At 52.6% G+C, this 20869-nt stretch overlaps 1 protein-coding gene and 1 long non-coding RNA gene across 8 annotated transcripts in view; one reads left to right on the top strand and one right to left on the bottom strand.

The window, feature by feature from the left end:
* Positions 1-20869, bottom strand: part of KIRREL3 (kirre like nephrin family adhesion molecule 3) — a 550840-nt gene that overhangs the window by 151762 nt on the left and 378209 nt on the right. The window lies entirely within an intron of this gene.
* Positions 566-19115, top strand: LOC128311903 (uncharacterized). 2 transcript variants are annotated; one of them, XR_008290577.1, is made up of 3 exons: positions 566-782; positions 10153-10298; positions 17447-19115. It is a non-coding gene; the product is annotated as an uncharacterized LOC128311903 (long non-coding RNA). The 2 variants fall into 2 exon arrangements; XR_008290576.1 differs by having other exon boundaries at positions 10150-10298.

Raw genomic sequence — 20869 nt, 5'->3', positions numbered from 1 at the left:
TATGTAATACATTCCTGCAAATTTAGATTAGGAATAATTATGACTTAAGTAAAATAGTTGAACACAATCCTTACAGCCATCTATCTTTTCTCTTCTTTTTAGTGCTCATAGGGGCGACTGATGGCAAAGAACGAATGACTTCAAGAAAAGCCAGGGTCTGAGTGCAGAGAGGGGCTGAGGTCCATCTTGCGAGGGCTTCGAGAAGGAGGGAGAGGCCGACCTGAGAAGATGTGGGATCTGGGGCGCAGGGAGAGAGCACTGACCCAGGAGGCACATCTGGGATAAGTCCGGGCTCTGCCAATTGCTAGCTGTGTGACTTTAGGTAAGTTACTTAAACTCTGAGTCTTAGTTTTCCAGGAACAAAATGGGCTTTACCATTCCTGGGTCATGGAATGGTTTTGGCCAGAATGAGATCAGGAATGTGAGAGCAACACTGTGTCGTGGCTGAGAGCACAGATGGGGAGCCTAAGTCCTGGCCAAGTTCTGGCTCTGCCACTTACTAGAACTGCGTGTCCTTGGCCTTCATTACTCAGCCTCCCAGAGCCCCCGTTTCCAGAATGGGAATGAGTGCACTTAGCCATGTGTATCCTTGGGGATATAACTAACTTCTTTGTTATGTTTTTGTTTAGAGTCTGTCCCCCTGGTTCGGGGACCTTCTTATTCCCTGATAGACCCCAAGGACCTAGAACACAGCTTGGCAGTCGGAAGGCACTCAGGAAATATTTGTCCAATGAATGGATTTATGAGTGAGGCTAGAATTCTGTCTTCTGAGAATAACTGAGGTGAGTTTGGGGAGATGGCGGGGGAACCGGGGAAAACCGAGAGCATTAGTCACTCCAGCAGGGAGCTTGCTGCAGGGAGAAAGAAATAACAGCAATTTGGCGCGTGGAACCGGGCACCCATTCTTCAAGGGAGTCACAAGCCCCAGGAGCTTCCCGGAATCCCTGGGCACCTGCAACTTGCTGCATTTCCCGGGTCCCTCCCAGCAACCTGACAAAATGCCTTCCAATCGGAGCAATTACTGCAGCCCTGAGTCGCTGTCTCTCGAGGTGTCTGCCTCCTGCGGCTCTGGCTGGAGAAGATATTTCTCTTCTGTCCCTCATGACAACAGGGACAACAAATAACATGACGGCAGATGAAGGGCCCTTCGAGCCTTCCAGAGCTGGAAAGGTCTGGGCTATCGCCGCATCTGCGTGGAAGGGAAGAAAAGGGGCTCCCTGAAATGGGACGTAGCCACCCTCTGAATCTTCTAGGACTTGGGCTGTGGCCGCGCGTGTCCGTGACCAGTGTCGTTGTCAGCCAAGGAAGCAGGGCCACTGGGGCCATCTGTCCGCCCACCCTCCTGCATGCAGGGCAGGCACCGGCTCAGGGTCCTGTGCACTTGGGAAACTGAGAGGCAGCTGGCATTCATTCCTTCGGGGTCGAGGGTGTTGGTCTTGCTAAGTGCTTCCCCCTTCTTTCCTGCCCCATGAAATCAGCTACTGCTGTTTTCAAATGAGGAAACAAATTCAGGAAGTGGACTACTTTGCGCTTTGGTCACAGGGCTCCGTAAGTGGCAGGGCTGGCACGTCTCAGGCACCCTGGGACCTGTGGGGTGAGGACACTCACTACAGGGTGCGAGGGCAGCCCCTGACCTCCCAGCCTCAGGTTCCACTCGCGCACCTGTTACTGATGCTCGGGAGAAGTGCCCTGTCCCTCAACCTGCTGCGTCCTGCCACCTGGCCTAACCTTGCCAGCGTCTTGCCCCTGCCAGGCTTGGGCTGCTGGTCCCATCGTGGTGCCCTCGCTGCTGGCCAAGGTGCCGTTTCAGTCACCACCTGAGATCCCCTCCTTCTACTGTGTCTCGTCCTGAGGAATAAGAGCTCACCCTCTGAATACCAACCAGGACCAACTGCAGCAGACCGTATCCTCTGGGCGCCCATATTAACATGAATACGAATATGAATACAAATGCTGGCTTATCTGAGTCTCAGATGTGAACCCAGGAAGCTGACTCTTGAGGTCTGTGTTCTTAACCATTATATGTCTGCCTCTTCCTCCTATGACATAATTCTTTTCCTAAACCACCCTGGTATTCTCTGTCTTGTTAACATCCCTTTTTAAACAGACTTCTAGAACCAAATGCAAAACTCTAGATGTGGCCTGACTAAGCACAGCTCAGGGGGACGTCCCCTCCCTGTTTTGGACATCATTTTGCAAATAATGCAGTCTAAGATCACACTCACTTTTCGTGGGCCTCAATTCCCAGAGTTGGTAACTATTAGGCTTTTCAGCCAGCCCTAAGTCTCCAGGTCTTCCAGAAACTAACCACTGTGGGCAAACCTGTTTTTGTTGCCCTCTTGCACAGCCAAGGGCTGAAGGACGCCCCCCCCCCCACCACCCCCCGACCACCCAGGTTGTGTCTCCAATGGCTGCACTTGGCTTTGCTGTGGCATTCAGTGAAGGCTCCAGATGAAAGAGAACATGGTCTCCAGCAAGGAGGGGCCTGGATGGAGGTGAAACAGCCTGTGAAGGTCACTGCCACTGCTTGGCGAGCGATCTGTCCCCATTTCAGCCTCAGTGGGAAAGTGATGGAGGGTGTAATTAGGGCCTGAGCGGTGCCTGTGGGGGCTGCTGTCCCTGGCTCAAGGAGGCTGGGGACACAGACAGTAGTCTCTGTCCTCCCCAAGGTGGGGGAAGGAGCGTGCCAGCCTGTCCAGGGCAAGGAGGAGTAGCATAGGAGGCTTTCTGACCTGGTAACTGCTAATCCCTGATCATTCCTGGGAGTGTGTGGGTGGGAGTGCGGATGGGGAATAAGAATAGGAATGAAGTGAGGTAGGAAACAGCCCTAGAAAAGCTTGGGAGGGAGCAAAGCTGTCTCTGTTACCCTCTCATTTTCCCAGCTTTGTCTCCGCCTCTTTCCCTCACCCCACCTTGGCATCCAGGAGCTCAGACTTCTAGGGCCCTCCCCTGCTGGGCACCCCACCCAGGTCTCCCTTCCCTATTCCCTCCGCTCCTTCTCTCACCACCATTTATTTGTCCTGCGGGTCTCATCTCACCCCATTCCCTTGAGAACTCGCCTTGTTAGAAAGTGATCTAATGCACTAATGTGGTATTAAGGTGTTAAAGTCGAACAATTGGCTTGATGCTTGCAACCAGCCATAACCCGAGGGTATAAATACTTTAACAAAAGAATCCCTTAACCTGAAGGCATAAATCCCAGGGAACTGGCAGGGAGGTAGTTTGGGCAGGGCAAACCCCAAGTGGTTATGCCCTCTGGGCCACTGCTTCTCCCATAACCCACATTTCCTGGCTGAAGGTGCTTCCACGGCTCATCACAATCATGTTGGAGTTGACAAGGTGGGTGGAGACTTTCCTTAGGATGAGGAAACTCAGAGAGGTCTTGGCCAAGGTCACATAGCCCATCATTCCTGGAGTCCAAGCAACCCCAGGCTTCTTGCTGAGCCCCTCAGGGCACTGACATTCTGGAGGCCAGCAGTGACAGACTGGGGGCTCCCAGCCATAGGATCCTTCAGAGATGTCCCTGAGGTAGCTAAGGGCTTGTTCACAGCCCTGGCTGGGCCATGAAATAAAATTCCAGAACCTTCTGTTGGGCCCCTCACAGGGGACTTAAGCATATTGGTGCCTATGATGTTTCAGGCTTTGTCATGAGTATTTTTCAAATGGTTATTGTAAACCTCATTTCCTTAAACTGAGGCTTTTACTGAGTTTAACTGAGGAAAACTGAGGCTGAACAAAGTCAAAAGTCACACAGCGAGGAGGTGGGGGCACCAAAATTTGACAGTTTCGACTGATTCCAAAGTTCAAGCTCTTTCTCCTACACCATGTAGCTTCCCAAGAAACAGAGGGGTCTAGAGGAGGCAGATTCCTTGAGGAGTCGGGTCCAGTGGGGAGGACAGACCGCACCAGGATAAAAAGGATCACGGCCAAGAAGACACGGTGCCCTGCGTAAGCCTCTCCTGCACAAGTGAGCAATGTGCCAGTGCCTTGAAATAACCCTTTGGTTCAGGTCAGGGCCAAGAAAGCCGGAAGAATGGGCCCAGCAGGGCTCCTTGGGGAGGCCAAGGGGAGGAAGTGAGTTTGGAACCAGTCCCAGGTTAGGCAGTGTGTGCTCTGGGAAATGAAAGCTGGCGTACCAAGCAGGGTATGGCCACAGGGGGAAGGGGCCTGAAGGAAAGAGTCTCCACTCGGTTGGGAGAGGCCCGCTTCAGGGAAGCAGAGGACACGGAGGCCTGGGGACAGGCTGGGGCTGGGAGGGGCTTCGGGGAGGAGGCAATGGAGTGAGCCACATTAGGAGGCCGGCACCAAGAGCTTCTCAGGCAGAAGCCCACGGAGCCCACCCTTTCTGCAGACTCGTGGCTTATCTGAACAGTCCTTCAACAGGGAAAAAAATGCCACGGCTTTGGAGAAGCAAATGTCGCGGGCTGGGTTCCCTGCGGCACCAAGATGCTGTTTTCTGCAGGTCATTTTTGTGTGGACGCAGACCATGGGCCAGGTGGCTCTTAGAGCAGTTCCCTGACAGCTCGCCCAGTAATTGACTGACTCTTCGGTCACTGCTTGCGCGCTCAGCCATTGTTCACTGGTGACTTGAAAATTACCTTTATTTAGCCCTGTTATCAGGAGGCTGCAGGGGCGCCACGTTTCCAAGCCACTAGCTCTCTCTGGCTGACAGCAGCAAGCAGGCCTGTCCTACTGTCCCCAGCCCCCAGCCTCGCTCCTTCCTGCTCCCTGTGGGCACCGGGCAGCGTGCTCAGGGCGCGCAGCGGGCTGGCCGGCACTTGCCAGCGTGCTGCACGCCCTCTGGGTTCGGGGCGGGTGACGGAACCCCCTGGTGGCCCAACTCCCTGCTGACTGATCTGCCGACTTGACTGGCCTGCTGTTGATTTCCCCAGGACCACCCTGCCCTGTCTGCGTGAGACCCTCTGGAACAGCGGCCTCAACTGGGGTCGTTGGCACACAGTGAGGTGTTTGCAGGATTTGCCCGGTTCCCTAATTCTGAGTGAATGTGCATATACGCTTTTAAGGAAGGAGAATGTTCAGAGCTTTCAGCAGGTGCTCATGAGGCTGTGTGACCCCTGCCCCCAGCAAAAGCTGGGAGGGAAGTCATCGTTCTCACACCCCTTCTCCAGAAAGCTCTGCAGGTAAACCCACTGATTGTTGCCGTTATTGGTGTGGTACTCAGGGCATCGGGCAGTGCGTTCTGACTGTCCTCCAGGAGGGCAAAGCCAGGCCTGTGCTTTGCTCGGCTGTGCTCTCTGGACGCGCGGATGTTTGCTGACTGACCCACAAACCACAAGAAGAGGTCAAGTACACCTCGCACTGGCAGAGCCTCCTGCCTCTCCTTTCTGCCTTCATGGGGAAAAGAAACCAGACGTCCTGGCCCCCTGCCTTCCATCACCTGTTGGCACAGCGTACCTCCCTTCTATTCTCAGGACCTCATCCCCCACACTGGTCACAGGGCCTGTGCAGTGCGGATCTGCAGGAGGACGTGGGACTCAATTTACCTGGAGAAGGGAGGAAAGCAGAGGAGTGGGCCGGGAAGGATGGAGGGCCTGGGGGAAACTGAGGCTCTGGGGTGGGAGGCAACTCCTTTCTTCCCCGGCAGTGTGGCGAGTCAACTGCTGGAACCTCCAGGCCATTTAACCCTGGGCTTCAGAGGCCCGATGAGTGGGACCTTCAAGGGTACAAAGAGGCCGCAGCTCTAAAATTCTCTGAGGTCTAAGACACACTCCTGTCCAGTTCTCTTCTCTGTCCAGCTGTGGGTCCCATTCAAGAACATAGAAAAAGTCATTGTCCTACAGGTACACAAAATTCTGAGGGCGCAGAGAAGGAACTCGTGTTTAGGAGTTGCTGAGTGCTTGCTGCAAAAGCCTCCTGTCGTGCACCTCTCAGTCCTCTGTGCCAGTGGCACTTCCTGGCAAAAGCCACGCTGCAGCTGCCCAGGACGCCCGGCCCAGCAGGGTCTTCCTGGTTGTCGTGAACGCGGCACTGTTCTCAAGCAGGCACTGCCTATGGACACAGAGTTCCCCTTGGCTACTGTGGCATTATTTCCCCAGAGCTGGGTGGAGGTGGGGGGACGGTGACAAGGTCCTTGGCTGACAGCTGGCTGGAGAGCACTCGAGATCTACTTCATCGACCTCCTCTTCTCTTTCCAGAGCTCTTAAGCCACTTGAGCAGAGAGGAGGGGCCTGAGTGGGCTCCGCCCACTTTGGGCAGAGCTGGAGTCAGCCTCTTCTCCTGACTGGCTCCAGACAGCTGAGGTGGAGAGCATGAAACTCTTCAAGGCTAACTTAACGTACCTTGAGCCCTGCTTTCCTCTTTCGAGAAGGGGCAATAAAAGCCACTACAAATAAAGAGCAGAAACAACCCTCTAATCTGGTCTTCCAGATGAGTTTGATGGCCTCTGGTGATGGGGGCTGGGAAGAGAGAGCCCAGGCTGCGGTTCCTAGGGACCACTGGACATGTGCCAGCACATCCATTTGCCAATGACTAGGATCTGTAAAGCAGGAGGTGCGAGCAGGGTGGGGGTGGGGGTCATCATGTGGGTCCTGGTCCCTCCACTGAGTCACTCAGAGGGAAGCTAGGTCATAGGAGAAATTCCCTTGCTCCAGACTCGCCATCGCCAGAAGCCTGTGTGGTCCCCGTTCTCTTTCTTTGGCGGCTTTCCCTGCACAGACGCCTCAGTCCCCCCAGTGGGCTCCTCCACTCTCTGCAGAGCCCTTGGGCTTTCGGTGGCTGCCAAGAGCGGCACTGGGTGGTCCCAGGGCCTGGGCCAGGGTCTGCCTGTCGCTCTGTGGCTCCTCAGTGCTGGGACACCAAAGGTCAGTGCCAGGAGCCTGCTGCAAGCTGACAAGGCTGAGTTCACTTCAGTGCCGAGGACTCGACAGAATCGTCTGAATTAAGTGGCCAAGTTTAGTTTTTAATTAAGCCCCCGTGGTCTTTTAAAAAGGTCACTGATGACACCATCTTCTTTAAGGCCAATATGAAAAGACATTCAAAGTCAAAGTTCTGAGATGGGAGCCTTGTAACTTGAAATGTCACAGGAAGAAATTCGGAAGTGGGGCAACAGGAAGCTGGTGGAAAGGATGGCCCTGTCACATTGTTGTGCCATCAGCTTTGCAGTCGCCATCTGGGGCTCCAAACTATTTTGGTCTCAAAGGGCAAGTGGCCTCACTCTGCTGTCTCCAATACCTTCCCCCCTAACTGGTCTCGGGGCTCTTTGCTGCACCAGTGAAAGATGGGACCCTTGTGTTCCCTGACACGGAATAAAAGTTGGTATCCATGGGGCGGAATGTAGCGACTTGTTTCTGACCTCTGGGGAATTACAAAAAAATATGTAACTGACCGCCATTCTGCTGCTCTGATTCTTACATGCACTTTTTTTTTAATGTTTATTTATTTTTGAAAGAGAGAGAGAGAGAAAGAGAGAGAGAGAGACAGAGCATGAGCGGGGAAGGGGCAGAGGGAGAGGGAGACACAGAATCCGAAGCAGGCTCCAGACTCTGAGTGGTCAGCACAGAGCCCGATGTGGGGCTCGAACTCACAAACCGTGAGATCCTGACCTGAGCCGAAGTCGGATGATTAACCGACTCAGCCACCCAGGTGCCCCTGCATGCACTTTTTAACCTAACTTGACCAACACTGCATTTTTGGTAAATACCGTTATGCCCAGAGTCACTGATTTCCCCCCTTCCACAACTCGTCATGATCCTACAAATAAAAGCAAAGACCTATGACTGGTTCTACGAAGCCCAAAGAGGCGTAGAGACTCGTGTGCATTCAAGCAGAGCAGGCAGCACCTCCTGGAGAGGAGATGTGGGCCAGCCAGGAGCTAATGGGACTCGAGTCTGAGCAGGCACAATAATGTTTCCCTTGGCTCAGCACCGATGCCTGGGCATCAGGACCCTCTGGATGCTGGATAATGCAGTATAATAGCCAGTGACTTTGTGCTAGGGCCAGGGCACATGGTAGTGGACAGTCGTCTGGGCCATTCTGTCCATGCTTTGCCACAAGCAGTCTAGGTAGTGGAAAGACTTTGGGTGTAGATTCAGGAAATGGGGGTCTTGTGGCAAAACGTACTGCCTGCTTATATAATATAGATTCTTCTACTTATTTACCATCAGGATCCTTATATTGTTGAGCTGGAAATGAAACTAAACTAACAAAATATGAATTCCTAGCCTCCCTTGAAAAGCGAAAGGTGGCCACTGAGATACAACCAGGAACCATTGATTGGGTGGGCTTCTTTAAAGACGGCAGGTTCCGGGGCGCCTGAGTGGCCCAGTCGGTGAAGTGTCCAACTTCGGCTCAGGTCATGATCTCTCGGTTTGTGAGTTCGAGCCCCGCTTCAGGCTTTGGCTGACAGCTCAGAGCCTGGAGCCCGCTTCAGATTCTGTGTCTCCCTCTGTCTGCCCCTCCGCTGACTGCACTCTGTCTCTCTCATTGTCTCAAAAAGAAATAAACGTTAAAAAAAAAATTAAAGACGGCAGGTTCCCCCCGGGAGCGTACACTTCACTTCCTTTGCTCCTTCCTCTTCTTCTTGCCTGAAATGTGCAGCTGATGGCTTAGGGCTTTGGCAGCCATTTTATGGCCATGAGGTATAACCTCAGGGAAGCCAGTGTTCAGAATGGGCTGCCTACCCTCCTCTAGACTTTATGTTATGTGAGATAGGATTAACCACCCCCCCTCTTGTTTATACCACTGGTAGTCTGGATCTCGGCTGCTAACAACTGAATGCCAAACTAAAACAAAAATGACCACCCACGCCTACCATTTATTCCTGAAAGACTCTGGGTAAGTCATTAAATGTCTTTGAGCTTCAGTTTCCTTACCTCTACAATGGGAATAATAATTCTGGTTTTGCCTTGTAAACCTTATCTCTGACTTCTAGGGCCTCCTCACAGGGCTTCCGTCTGAAGATCAGGTGGTTTTTGTATCTGAGCGGTGGCTGCCTCCCTACCATTGTTGGGCCGGGTAATTGTTCCTGGACGAAGGCATGTGCCTGCCTTCCAACTTCAATGGCTTGCTCAGGGCTGTTATAAAGTCCCCTTGTGGGCTTCCATTTTCTAGAGACACAATAGCTTTTCCTGGCTCTCCCGGCCTCGCCCCTCCTTGCTGGGTGCAGAGACGGCTGCTGTTTCAAGCTGCTGAAAAGGAGGCTTCAAAGAGCCCCATGTTGGCCCCTCTTAGGCTCTGACTCATAGAAACATTTCTGGAAATCCTCAAAAGCCTTATTAATCTGTTAAGACGTCCCAGAGCGGGAGTCTGGGCACCCTATTTCCAGGGCTTTTCAGCAGCTTCCGCTGCCTCAGCTGCATTGTTCCTGGCGGTGTCTTGGCCCCTAATGGACTCTCTCTGAGGCAGGCCTGCTTTGGGCTTTGCCTGTGATTTCATCCCCTCTTTTCTTCTTCTTCTCTGTTGCCTTTAACTCTCAAAGTAAAGAAAGAGGTGACCTCTCTTCTTGGGCTGTTTATTCCTCTAACCTCGGGGGGTGGCTCTCTGCTTCACCCTTCCTCTCCTGGCATTTGGCTCTAGCTGGGTCAGGCACACAGGTGCCCATATAGAATCTGGGGCCCATTTGGCTTTTCCTTCAAACAAAAACCTCTAGGGGCCTGTCATGCCTAGAGAAGAGTCCTGGGATCATCAGTAGCCTTTGCAAGGGACTTGCTGACAGCTGTTGGGTAGATAAGCTTTGGGTCTGCTTCTCCAATATCCTTCCCCACCCCCTACCCGCCCGGCTCCAATGCATCCCGCTGACCACCCTTCTGATATGCAACCTTCCCTGTGGTTGAAGGGGCTCTGGGGAGAGAGCCTGGGCTCTGTTCTTGGCTTCGACTCTCAGCTGGGTTTCCACTGTCTTAGTCTACATTCAGGGGATTTGACTTGATGACCAAGGTCTGGTGGCAGGCAGCTTCCAATGATCTCTCTCCTGGTTTTCAAACCTGTGTGTGTGTGTGTGTGTGTGTGTGCGTACTCCCCTCCCTCGAGTGTGGGTTGGACCTAGTGACTTGTTTCTAGGGAATAGAATATAGCCAGCCGGAGTGATGAGAGGTCAATCTGTAATTAAACTATAAAAGACTGTGACTTCTGAGTTCTGTCTTGCTGTCACCCACACTCTTTCTCTTGTCTTCTTGGCTGCTTACTTTGAAGAAGAAAGGTGCCATGTTGGAGAGACCCAAGTGGCAAGAACTGGGTGGCTGTTGGCCAACATCCAGTGAGGAACTGAGGCCCTCAATTCAACAGCCTGCAAAGAACTGGATCCAGCCGAACTGGAGCTCGGAAAGCAGATCCTTCCGCAGGTAAGGTTTGAGCTGACTATAGCCCCGGCCAATGCCTTGACTGCAGCCTTCAGAGAAACTGATCTTGAAGCTGAGAACCCAGCTGAGCCGTGCTTAGATTCCTGACCCATAGCGATTTTGAGGTAATAAATGTGTATTGTCTTAAGCTGCTAATTTGGGGGTAATTTGTTACTCAGCAGTAGGTAACCAATACAGGTCTCTCTTAGCTTTAACAAAGTCTGTCTTTGATTTGCTCCTTTATATTTAGACTCAAGCACTTAAACTTTCACATCTGTGAGCGACCTCGGTGGTTGCATTTGTGTGCACATGCACACGCACATTCAAATCTATGACTGCCCGGGTCTTTTCACCCTTATTCCAAAAATATATTATCAGAATAAATGGAAGAAAGACATGGTTGAGATAAAGCTCTACTGAAGTGATTCTCGGTGTCTATTAGTAACCTAAGTAAAAATTTGAATTTCTGCCAGAACCCAAAATGCCAGAAGGGGCTTGACCGAGGAGGCCGTGGGGGTCTCTGGGCATCTCTGATAATTCAGTTCCATACCTTACCATTTCAACGCTTGACTTACACTTTCCTCCTCTGAAAAAAATTACCTGACTTCTCCAGCGAGAGTTACTGTTCCCTATCTGAGTCCCACATCCGTTCATATTTCTATCACAGCACATATCACGTTATATTTTAATTATTTGTGTGCTCCCTCTTCACTCTCTCTCCCCCCAAGCCCCCCAATTCCAGGAAGCTCAGAATGCAGTGCTGTCTCGAGGAAATCATCCAGGATTTCACAACCTTAATCAGAAGCAAAATCTAAAACCCTCTGCGCCCCCGCCCCCACCCCAATGTTCTGGGAAGTCAAAGCAGAGCAATTTCTCCAATCTAGGAAGCAATAAAGAAATGTATTTATGAACCAGCCTCTATCTAAGGGAGGGAATTTATATCTCTTCATGCTCTTGTTGACAATAATAACTGATTGCTGCATCAATGCGATGCAATATAATTTAAAAACTCTCTAAAACAAGGATCAGGAAAACGACCGGCAGGGACTGAGCCGTGCCCACCTTCGGTGTGGTGGCTGAGCCCTGGGCCTGCTAATGCCCCGACGCGATGGGAACACAGCTCTGGGAGCACCTGCAATCTCATCTTGTTTCTTCCCCAGCACCGGGGAAGAAAAGCAATTTGTTTGCTCTCATACTCTAAAGATGAACTTCCTGTGCTCAATCAAACATTATTATCCCAATGTAAGTCAATTTACCTTTGAATTTGAAGGCTATTTTCTTCCTAAATGGCTAATTATGGGAGATAGATGGCTGTAAACAGAAGCCTTCTACTTCGCCACTCAGCCAGTCCTTCTCCCGGCTCTGGCACCTGAGAGAATCTGGGATGTTCCGGCTTTCCCACCTGGTCTGGGCTGCCCGCCCCAGTCTCCTCTGTCACCCTACAAGGCCACGTATCCTCTCACCTTGACACCTGTTCCGAGGTTCATCTGCCTCCTGCTGATCCCCAAATCACAATTTCCCCTGCTGCGCTCCCTTTGTGGAATTTGTTCCCTGGTGCCCACCTCCCCTCCAAACGCAACCCATCTTCTGGGGCAGAGAAGAGATGGCAGAATCTGGAGGAAAGAATGGGGCGTGAGGCATACCCTGCGTGTGGGCCACACCTTCTCCCTCAGCTCACAGCAGTCTCCTTTCAGTCTGCTCTCTCTTTACCCCAGGTCAACATGGCACACAGTAGGTGCCCGATAAAAGCCGGCGCCTTCCCTCCCAGGTCCGTCCTTCGTTCCTTGGCATCTGCCCCCACCCCCCTTAAGGACTCTGCATTAAAAGTGGCCACTTTGGCCAGAGAACTGTGCACAGGGACGGCAGGAGTCTTAGGAGACAAGGGATCCTGTGTGCCTCTAAGAGGAAACAAGGTCACCGGAGGTTGCCTCTTTGATTCTCCAGGCAAAGTCTCGGAAGCAGACCAGCTCAGCACAGCAGGGCGGCGGCCTTTTCCTGTTGCATGATCAACACCACGCAGGAGCTAATTGAATGGCTGGGTTTGTTTACCGAGATGAGGAATGGCTCCCCGCCCTCTTCACAAAACAAAGTCTTTCCCCAGGAGCCGTGGCAAAGAGGTCAGCCCCGGCAGCATTTCTGTTTGCCTTTTGATGAATGCGGGGATTGGCTGCTCTGAGTAAGAGCTCATTGTGCGTGCACTGTCAGAGGTGGCTCCAGCCGGGAGACCTTAGCCCTGGGAGCTTTTTAGGGTTATGGAGCTTGTGGTGTGTGGGGTTATTCGGGAGGCAGTGCTCCTTCCAACTCGGCTCTCCGGGCCTGGCCCTTGGCCCTCTGTACTTTCGGCCGCAGATACCAAAATACTAGCAAACTTGCCTTTGTCAAGTGCCTTGTGGATTATACAGCACCTCTACAAACATTATCTCATTTGATCCTCACAGCCATACTATGAAAACGTCCTCATCAGATAGATGAGGGATAGGCTCAGAGAGGTCAACCTCTTCGCCTGAAGTCACACAGCTTGTAAGTGACAGAACTGAGACCTGCATCCGGGTCTCTTGACTTCAATGCCTCTGACGTCTTCATTCTCTGGCAGTTGCCTTGCAGAAAGGACCGGACGAGGCTGCATGATTAAGGTGCAAATGTCACCCTAGCGTTGGGCCTGAATCACTTGGGCTGGGTTCCAACTTGCGACCCTCACTTGTACCTTGGAACCATAACCTTGATATACTCATTTACCCTAGGCTTTCCGTTCAGTCTGGGGCAGTTCACCGGGGCTGGACGGACAGGCAAGAGTGGATGAGCTTTCCAGGAAGTGCTCTAGGAAAGTTTGAGGCTGTGGTGAGGGTCAACCCAAGTGTGGGGCAGGCCTCTCTCACACAGCCATGTCTGCAGGGCCCTCAATAAATGATTATTGAGGGTCTGACTGGGTGAGGCATAAGGACCAGTAAGAGATACTTTCTCTACTGGGTTAGACTCTGAGAAACCTACTTTGTGCTTCTCCCCACTTACTCCTGGTCACCCAGCAGGAGAGGGCGTCTGGCGACATTCTGAGGAAGGAATTCATTTTGCATTGGATAGATTGTCATCTTGAGACCCCTCTACATATTTCCAGAGCTGCTAAGCCCTATGCCAGGGTGAGGATAGGGGGGCTCCCCATTTAGCTTAGCGCTTTGATTAAAACAATAATTTCAACTGAATACCAATGGGCAGGCAGGTGGGGGCTTATGCCGGCTCCTGCTCCTTCCTGGCATCATCTCATAGCGGAGAAATATCTTCCTCCCCTGTGGTGAGAGTCCTAATTCCTGATAAATCAGGGAGCAGGAGCCACCCTGGAGCCTAGGGCGGGAGAGGTCATGGGAAGGGGTAGCGCTGGGGCCAGGTGTTGACATGCACCAAGGGCAGGGGGCCTTGACAAAGCAGAGAGGGACATAGAAGGGGAGAAGAAGGCCCAGAAATATTAGCAAATGGCCCCATCCAAGCCCCACCTCTGTTTCCTTTTCTCCACAGACATGATGGAGAAGAAGGAACATGGGGTCTCGGCCGGGTGAGCCACTGGGCTGGAGCCATACATCAGAGCACAACAGGCCAGGGAGTAGGGACAGGTCCTGCAGTGCCCCCAACGCAGGGCTCTTACCCAAGCCCCCCGAATAGACGCCCTTCCTCCCACTGGCCCCAAGACCAGCTGTACAGCCCTGTCTTCAAGATGAGTTTGAATTTGTGGAGATGGCCAATTGGCCGGAGACTGTCATGATTTGTATCACCCATCTGATTTTTTTGTTTATTTGGCCTTTTCCCTTCCTCCTTCCCTTCTATCCATCTATTAACATTTATTGATAATCCATCACATCAGGCAAGATGCGAGGCAGTGGAAATAAAAGGTGAATAAGCTACAGCCCCTGTCCTTGTTCTGTCTCCTCTGGGTGTCCAGCATTATAACGACTGTATTTCTGGACCACAAATGAGGACACGGAGGTGACAAGGGTGAATGCACATAGGGGAACAGGCATGAAGACCATCCGTGAAAGTATGAGACATGCTGCTCCTCACCGAGGATAAGAGCAGTTCAATAAATACCGGCCCCACTGCACTCTTGTCTAGTAGTTCTGCTATTCTTTAAGAACTTTAAGATCCATTTTTGTGAAACACCTACTGTGTGCCAGGCCTGCACCAGACAATCTGTGCAGAGCGCTTCATCTAGCCTCCCCTGCGGGCCTGCAGAGAACTCACCGCACACATAAGGAGGGGACATCCAGTGACCAGTCAGGGGTAGCACCGTCCTTGCTGGCCAGTCCTGACATCTGCGCTCCTCGGTGCCACTTCGGTGGCCAGAGGCTTCCATCCCGTGGCCACAAGGGGCAGGTGAAAGGGTGTGCACAGCATACTGCTTGGACCCCTAGTGCACCTGGGCACGGATGTGCCCAGGCGTCCGTGCTTGGAACTGAATAAAAGACCTTCAAGATGAGGTGAAGTAGGGAAACAGCACTAGACGCAGGGTCAGGGGCCCAGGCACTCAGCCTGGAGCTGTCACTTGCCAACTTCGCAAGCTCACTAGTGTTACGTGACCTCTCTGCGCCTCCTCCCATCACGGGGGCAAAAGGGAAAGCAGACTGATGTGATCTCCCTCGCAGCAGGACTTAGGAGAAGCAAAGGAGATGGCTATGTAAAAGCGCTTTGAAAATTGCAAAGTGGTGGATGTGATTACTATTACTGCTTCTCCAACATCAGCTAAGACCTGTGGTCACAGACACAGGGCCGGGGTGGTCCTGCCGTGTCAACCCTGTTTTTGTTTTTTAAAATGTTTATTTATTTAATTTTGAGATACATATAGGGAGGGAGCAGGGGAGAGGCAGAGAGCAAGGGAGACAGAGAATCCCAAGCAGGCTCTGGGCTGTCAGAGCGGCTCGAACTCACCAACTGTGAGATCGGGACCTGAGCCGAAATCAAGAGTTGGATACTTGACCGACCGAGCCGCCCCAGGTGCCCCCCTGTTTCTCACCCTTCCTTCTCTTACCGCTTCTACTCAGTTCCTCCCACCCTCTTGCCTCTTCGCATCCCTGGTCTCCCACCTGCCCTGACTGGGGTCCCTGTGGATAACTCTAGTCACTGACTGCAGTGGCCCCGGAAGCTGGGACCCCACCCAGCCATGTGTCCAGTGGTGCCTTTAATGTCGTCAATCAGGGGCCCAGCAGGCAGCTTCATCTCTAGGGGCAGACAGTGTGAATGATGGAGTGCCCCTGGTCTCCAGGCCTCCGGCCACCTGGGCCTCGGATTCCTGAATCAGAGGGATGCCAGAGGGAGAAGTCACGTGTTGAGTGCTGTCAGGGGGGTAGCGTGGGGGCTCAGGCTGGGACCCGCTTCATGGGAAATGATGGATGACATACAGGATGCCAGAGGGAGGCCTAGCCCACACTCAGCAGCTTGGAGCATGCAAGTAGGGGCTCCGCTCACAGCCTGCGCCCGACACTTTATTTCCCGGAGACAACCAGCGCGTTTTAATAATGTCTACTTGGGTTAATGAAAGTTGTCGGTTTCACTTAATGGATACATCACCATTCTGGGCCATACATATCTGTCACGCTGGGCCTGGAGTTGTGCATCCCTGCCCAGGAGAGCAGGCACGTTGGGAGCGGGGTGGCGGGGTGCAAACACGGGGCGCCTTAGTGGAGAGCTGAGGTCTGGGCCCTCAGGAGGACAGGGTTCCTCTTGGGAGTTAGGCAGAGCCCTTCCTCTCACCGCACCTTTCCTCCAGGGCCAAATCAGAGGCACACAGGCAGAAGGGAGCCCCCAGAGAAGCTTGCATTCATCTTTTGGCTAGGGGAAAGCAGGAATTTAGACTGTCCCTTTGGAAGGGAGCATCCGGGGCTAAAATCACCAAGCAGGCTCAGGCTCCGAACTCAGGCCGACTTGGAAAGGCATCCCAGTTGGCTGCTCGCCATCTCTGTGACTTTGGGCTGATTGTTTAACCTCTCTGAACCTCCACTGCTTTAGCTGTTGGGAGGGAGGCAGTGACAGCACTTGACCGACAGGACCGCGGTAAGCATCCCATGACCTGGTGCAGGCAAAGCTCTTAGCACACTGCCTAGCATATGAAGCACTCGAGTCAGGGCCAACAATAATAAATTTTAGAATGGTATTTTAGGAAGAAACAGCTCAGCCTAATATTTACAAGCATGGACTCTGGAGCTAGACCCCCTGGGTTCAAATTTCGGGTCTAGCACTTATTAGCTGTGTGATGTTAGACAAGTGACTTCACCCTTCTGTGCCCCAGTTTCATCATCTGTGAAACACAGGAAAGAAATAAGACCCATCTCCTAGGGTTACTGTGGGGACTGAATCATTGAGATGTGTAAAAATCCTCTAGAACAGAGCTGGGATATCGTAATGAAACTTTCAGAATTATCCTTATCATCATTGCTGATTTCACAGGGCCACGGGGAGGAGAGTCCGGGCTCCTTGGGGACCACCTTTGCCATTTCACCACCTAAGAGTAGTCACATGGTGGAGCGGATCAAGTCTGAGATCCCAGACACTGCAGTGTGTATGGGGGGTGGGGAGGGGGAGCAGCGACCAGACAACTCCAGACTGAGTTCCCAAGCCCAGTGACTTGGTTCAAAGTTGGCAGTGAGGGGAGGGAACCCAGGAGGCCCGTTTAACATTCCAGGGACATTCTTCTCTGGCTAGAGGCCTTAAAGCTTCCCTGAACTGCCACGCATCAACAGGCTTGCTTTCCTCTGAACTGTTATATTTTTCCCCCCTCTAAATGCTTAGACCTCGAAGAAGGGAAGGATTTGGGGGGGTGGGGTAGGGAGACCTTGTGGGGTGGGAGGAGGGAGCTCAGACCAACACAGCAGGCAGGTAATTTCTGGCGGAAGTAAGCAGTTTAAGAACCTGCCTGCCACAGCCTGCCATTCTAGGGCTTTGTAAATTGCAACGCCGAGCGTTTACTCAGTGAGCAGTTAGGCCCTTCCAAGGGGCTCTCCTGGGTGCCCGTGAGCCAGCCACAGGGCTCGTCTGGGGCTTGGGGGTAGCCGGTGCCTCCCAGGAGGCCATCGGAGTGGGTGGGGGGGCCGTGGCAAGGGAGCAGGTGGGGTCTCTGGCTCCACAGCCCAGGGGAGCGATGTAGTCACTCAGCTGTTGTTTTCCTTTTACAGGAAAGGAAACCAAGGCTGGGCTGGCAAGGTGGTCGCCTCCCTTTATCACATTGAGGTGTCAGACCGAGTGGGTTTGTGATCGTCCGCACTATTTTCTGATGCAACTGTGAACACTGCTTGCTGGCTGGGAAAGGAGCTGAAGGCCACATCTGGAGGGAGAGGCGAGGAGGCTGGAGTTTGCTGACCAAAACCCTCGTCCTCCACTGGAGGGAGCAGCCTGTCCACAGGTGGGGCTGTCCCTGGGGAGCAGGAACTCCTCTCCTGCACGCACGCCTGCAGGATAGCGGCCCTCTGTGTTCAGATAACTGTTATTGCCATTATTAATTGCTCACTGTTATTATCCTGTAGGCATTAAGTGGCTTCCCCTGTCCTTAGAGTAGGAATGATGAGAGAGCGTGGGGCAAGCTGAGGGCAAGGTACAGCTAATACCCCTCCACGCCCACCACCCAAGTGGAATAGGTGTGATATTCCCTGGACACCCCTGGCTCCCCAAGAACAAAGGAAAGGGGTTCAAGTGGGTAATGTGGGAAACTAAGGCAAATGAAAAATTAAATTCCCTTACTGCCTATAGCCCATTGACAAGTCCTTGGAACAGGCAGAGTGACCTCCCTCCAGGAGCTCAGCTGCCTCAAGGATGACGCTTTGTTAGGGGCAATAGGGAAACTTGGCTTAACATTATCCTGACCCCCCCCCAGGATCCTGCGAGTCTACTTTAACATATAAAAATTCCTTTGGAAACTTCCTTTGTCTCAACTTCCCCAAGACATATGCTGGCAATCATACTCCAAGCTTATGGCCTCCTGCTATACATCTGAAGGGTCTCGTGACTGAGGTTTTACTAAACGGTAATAAATGGGGTTTTCCTAGCAACAGCTAGCCCCTCGAGGTCCTGGAAACCTTGCTTCCAAAATTCCTTAGAGATTTACCCTGTCCCTAAGCTCCTCCCAACTTGAGGGTATATAATCAGTTACCTGTCACAACCCAAGTATAGCTTTCTCTGCCCACGGGCTCTGTCCCCATGCTTTAATAAAATCACCTTTTTGCACCAAAGACGTCTTCAAGAAGCCTTTCTTGGCCGTTGGCTCCGGACCACCCCACCATCACCCCCAAGCCCCATCAGTAACACTCGAGCAGCGAGGTCAAAACAAGGCTTTACTCCTGCAAGACTCTGATCATCTGTCCCTCCCTGAGGGTCCTCGGCAGTTAGCCATTTTACAGACGGAGAAACTGAGTCTTCCATTCCTTGCTTAATTGAGGGCCGAATCCACCTAGATGCGCCACCCCTCCTTTCCCTTCAGGAAAGTCCTAGCCCTGCTGGGGGCACAGGTGAAGGGAGAGGGGTGCTGCCCTCCGGAGCGTGCGACCAATAAGGGCCCAAAGACAGGACTGTCAAGATCATCACCCACTGCAGGACAAAAGCCACCGCGTCGCAAAGGAACCCAGCCCCAGCGCAGCAAACATCGGGGCCAGGAGGTGCCACTGAGGTCTCTCCTAAGCCTTTCTTGCCAGCTCATTTGCCTGCCAGGCCAGTGTCTTACCAACCGGGAGAGAAGGGTAGGTGTCTCTGCTCCATCCACACCACCGCATGGGACAGGGAAGGCCCCGTGGAGTCTGAGCTGGGTGCCAACTTCCAGGAACACGAATGGGGGTGGGGATGGGCGGTGCTGCTCCGGGTAGGTGGGAGAGAAAGTCTGGAGGCTTCTGAATTGGGGTGGGGGGGGGAATGGCTTAGAAGCCCCCACGGGAGCCTCCCCTCCACTGGGCAGGCTGAATAACAAAGGCGTTTGTGAAATCTAATTAGCATAGCCTTAATTCCTGACTTCCTGTGTATGTGTGTATGTGGGGGGGGGGGGGGCTCCTCTAGCCCCAGGCTATCGAACTGAATTAAGCTGCCTAAGATCACCTCATTAAATTCACTAACCTTGCTCTTCGACTGGTTTTAGCCCCTGGTGCCCTTCCTGTGTCTGTGGGCGGTGCACGTCTGGCTTTACCAGAGTTTGTTCTCAGGCAGGTGTTTTAGGAACACACCCCTCCCCTCCCCCAAATGGCCTTAATCACAGCTGCTTTTTTCTGAGCTAGTAATCACCCTGAACTGGTCCATCCACACAGCCTCTTGGCTCCTACTTTTTCCTCCTGCCTAAGGGGATGGTGGTCCTGCGTGGTACAGGGAACTCAACCAGGAGGGGGAGACCCTGGGCACACTTGCAAGCTGGTAACTCGCGCATTTGCAGTTTCCGGGGCCCTAACTGCAGTGGTGCATGGAGTGTGCTTCTGGTGCAGGGATGGGCGGTGGGTATGCTCAGTGGAGAGACTGATGCCCGAAGCAGGAAGGAGCACAGGGCTAGGGGCTCCTGAGCCAGGCGAAGGATGCTCTGAGCCCCTGATAAACAAATGATCACTGTCGGGGTACGCAGCAGAAACCCTCGGGCCAGGGGGTCAGTTATGGACGAGAAATGCAATTAGTATTACAGGAGAAAATCTCCTACATGGAAAAATCTCCCATGGAGACAGGGCTAAAGTTACTGCCAACTCTAACTCCACATTTAATTGGGCTAAATTGAGGACTGGCCATGCAGCCCCTTCATGCGCTGCTGAGGCTGGGACCCAGGAGGGGGGCTGGGAGGAAGCTGGCAGCTTCTGAGAGACCCTGGGTAGCTTCCTTAATGTCTCCCTTTTAGCCTCTTGCTAGGGGGGCTGATGGGGTCTTCCCTCCTTCCCTCCCCCCCCACCCCCCTACCCCACTCCGGGGCTGGAGGCTGGGTTAATTGCATATTGTTTATGTAGCATTCATTACTTATGATTTCCTTTTGTCTATCCTGAGTGTGAGAGCATGGCTAGCTGACGGGAGTTCTTCCTGCCTTGCCTTGGGAGGAAAGTTCCTTGTCACCCTACCTGGAGTGACCTTGAGGCCAAGAGTGGCTCCCTGTCAAGGCAAACGCTGGGGCACAGGCTTGGAGAGAGGGGTGGGTGACTGTGTCTGAATGTGCCTGAAATTGAGGGGACAGCTTCACCTTTCACCTTTAGCTCAGCTCCTTGGGGGAACCTCGATGTAGGCTTTCTTGTGTTGAGTTCAGCTGGGTGGAGCTGGGAAGGAACTGGGATCCAGGTTAGCGTGTTCCAGTGGTTCTCAACTTTGGCTGCGTGTTGGGAATCATCTGAGAGCTTTGACAAATACTGACAACTGGTTCTCTCACCGAGATTCGATTTGACTGGTATGGGGTTAACTCCAGATGAGAATTTAAGAAGCTCTGCAGGTGATTCTAAAATATAGCAAAGGTTGAGAACCACTGTTCCAACTCATTGTGACCATTTTTTCTGTTAACCAATACTAATAATAGCTAATATTAACTATTACTATGTGACAGGCATAAAGATAAGATTTTTATGGAGGTAGTTGCAGCAAATCCTCAGAACCCAATGTCG

The sequence above is a fragment of the Acinonyx jubatus genome, chromosome D1 (assembly GCF_027475565.1).
Source record: "Acinonyx jubatus isolate Ajub_Pintada_27869175 chromosome D1, VMU_Ajub_asm_v1.0, whole genome shotgun sequence".
In the NCBI taxonomy this organism is placed as follows: domain Eukaryota; kingdom Metazoa; phylum Chordata; class Mammalia; order Carnivora; family Felidae; genus Acinonyx; species Acinonyx jubatus.
The sequence above is the reverse complement of the archived record's forward strand: the minus strand, read 5'-3'. Positions and strand labels throughout refer to the sequence as shown.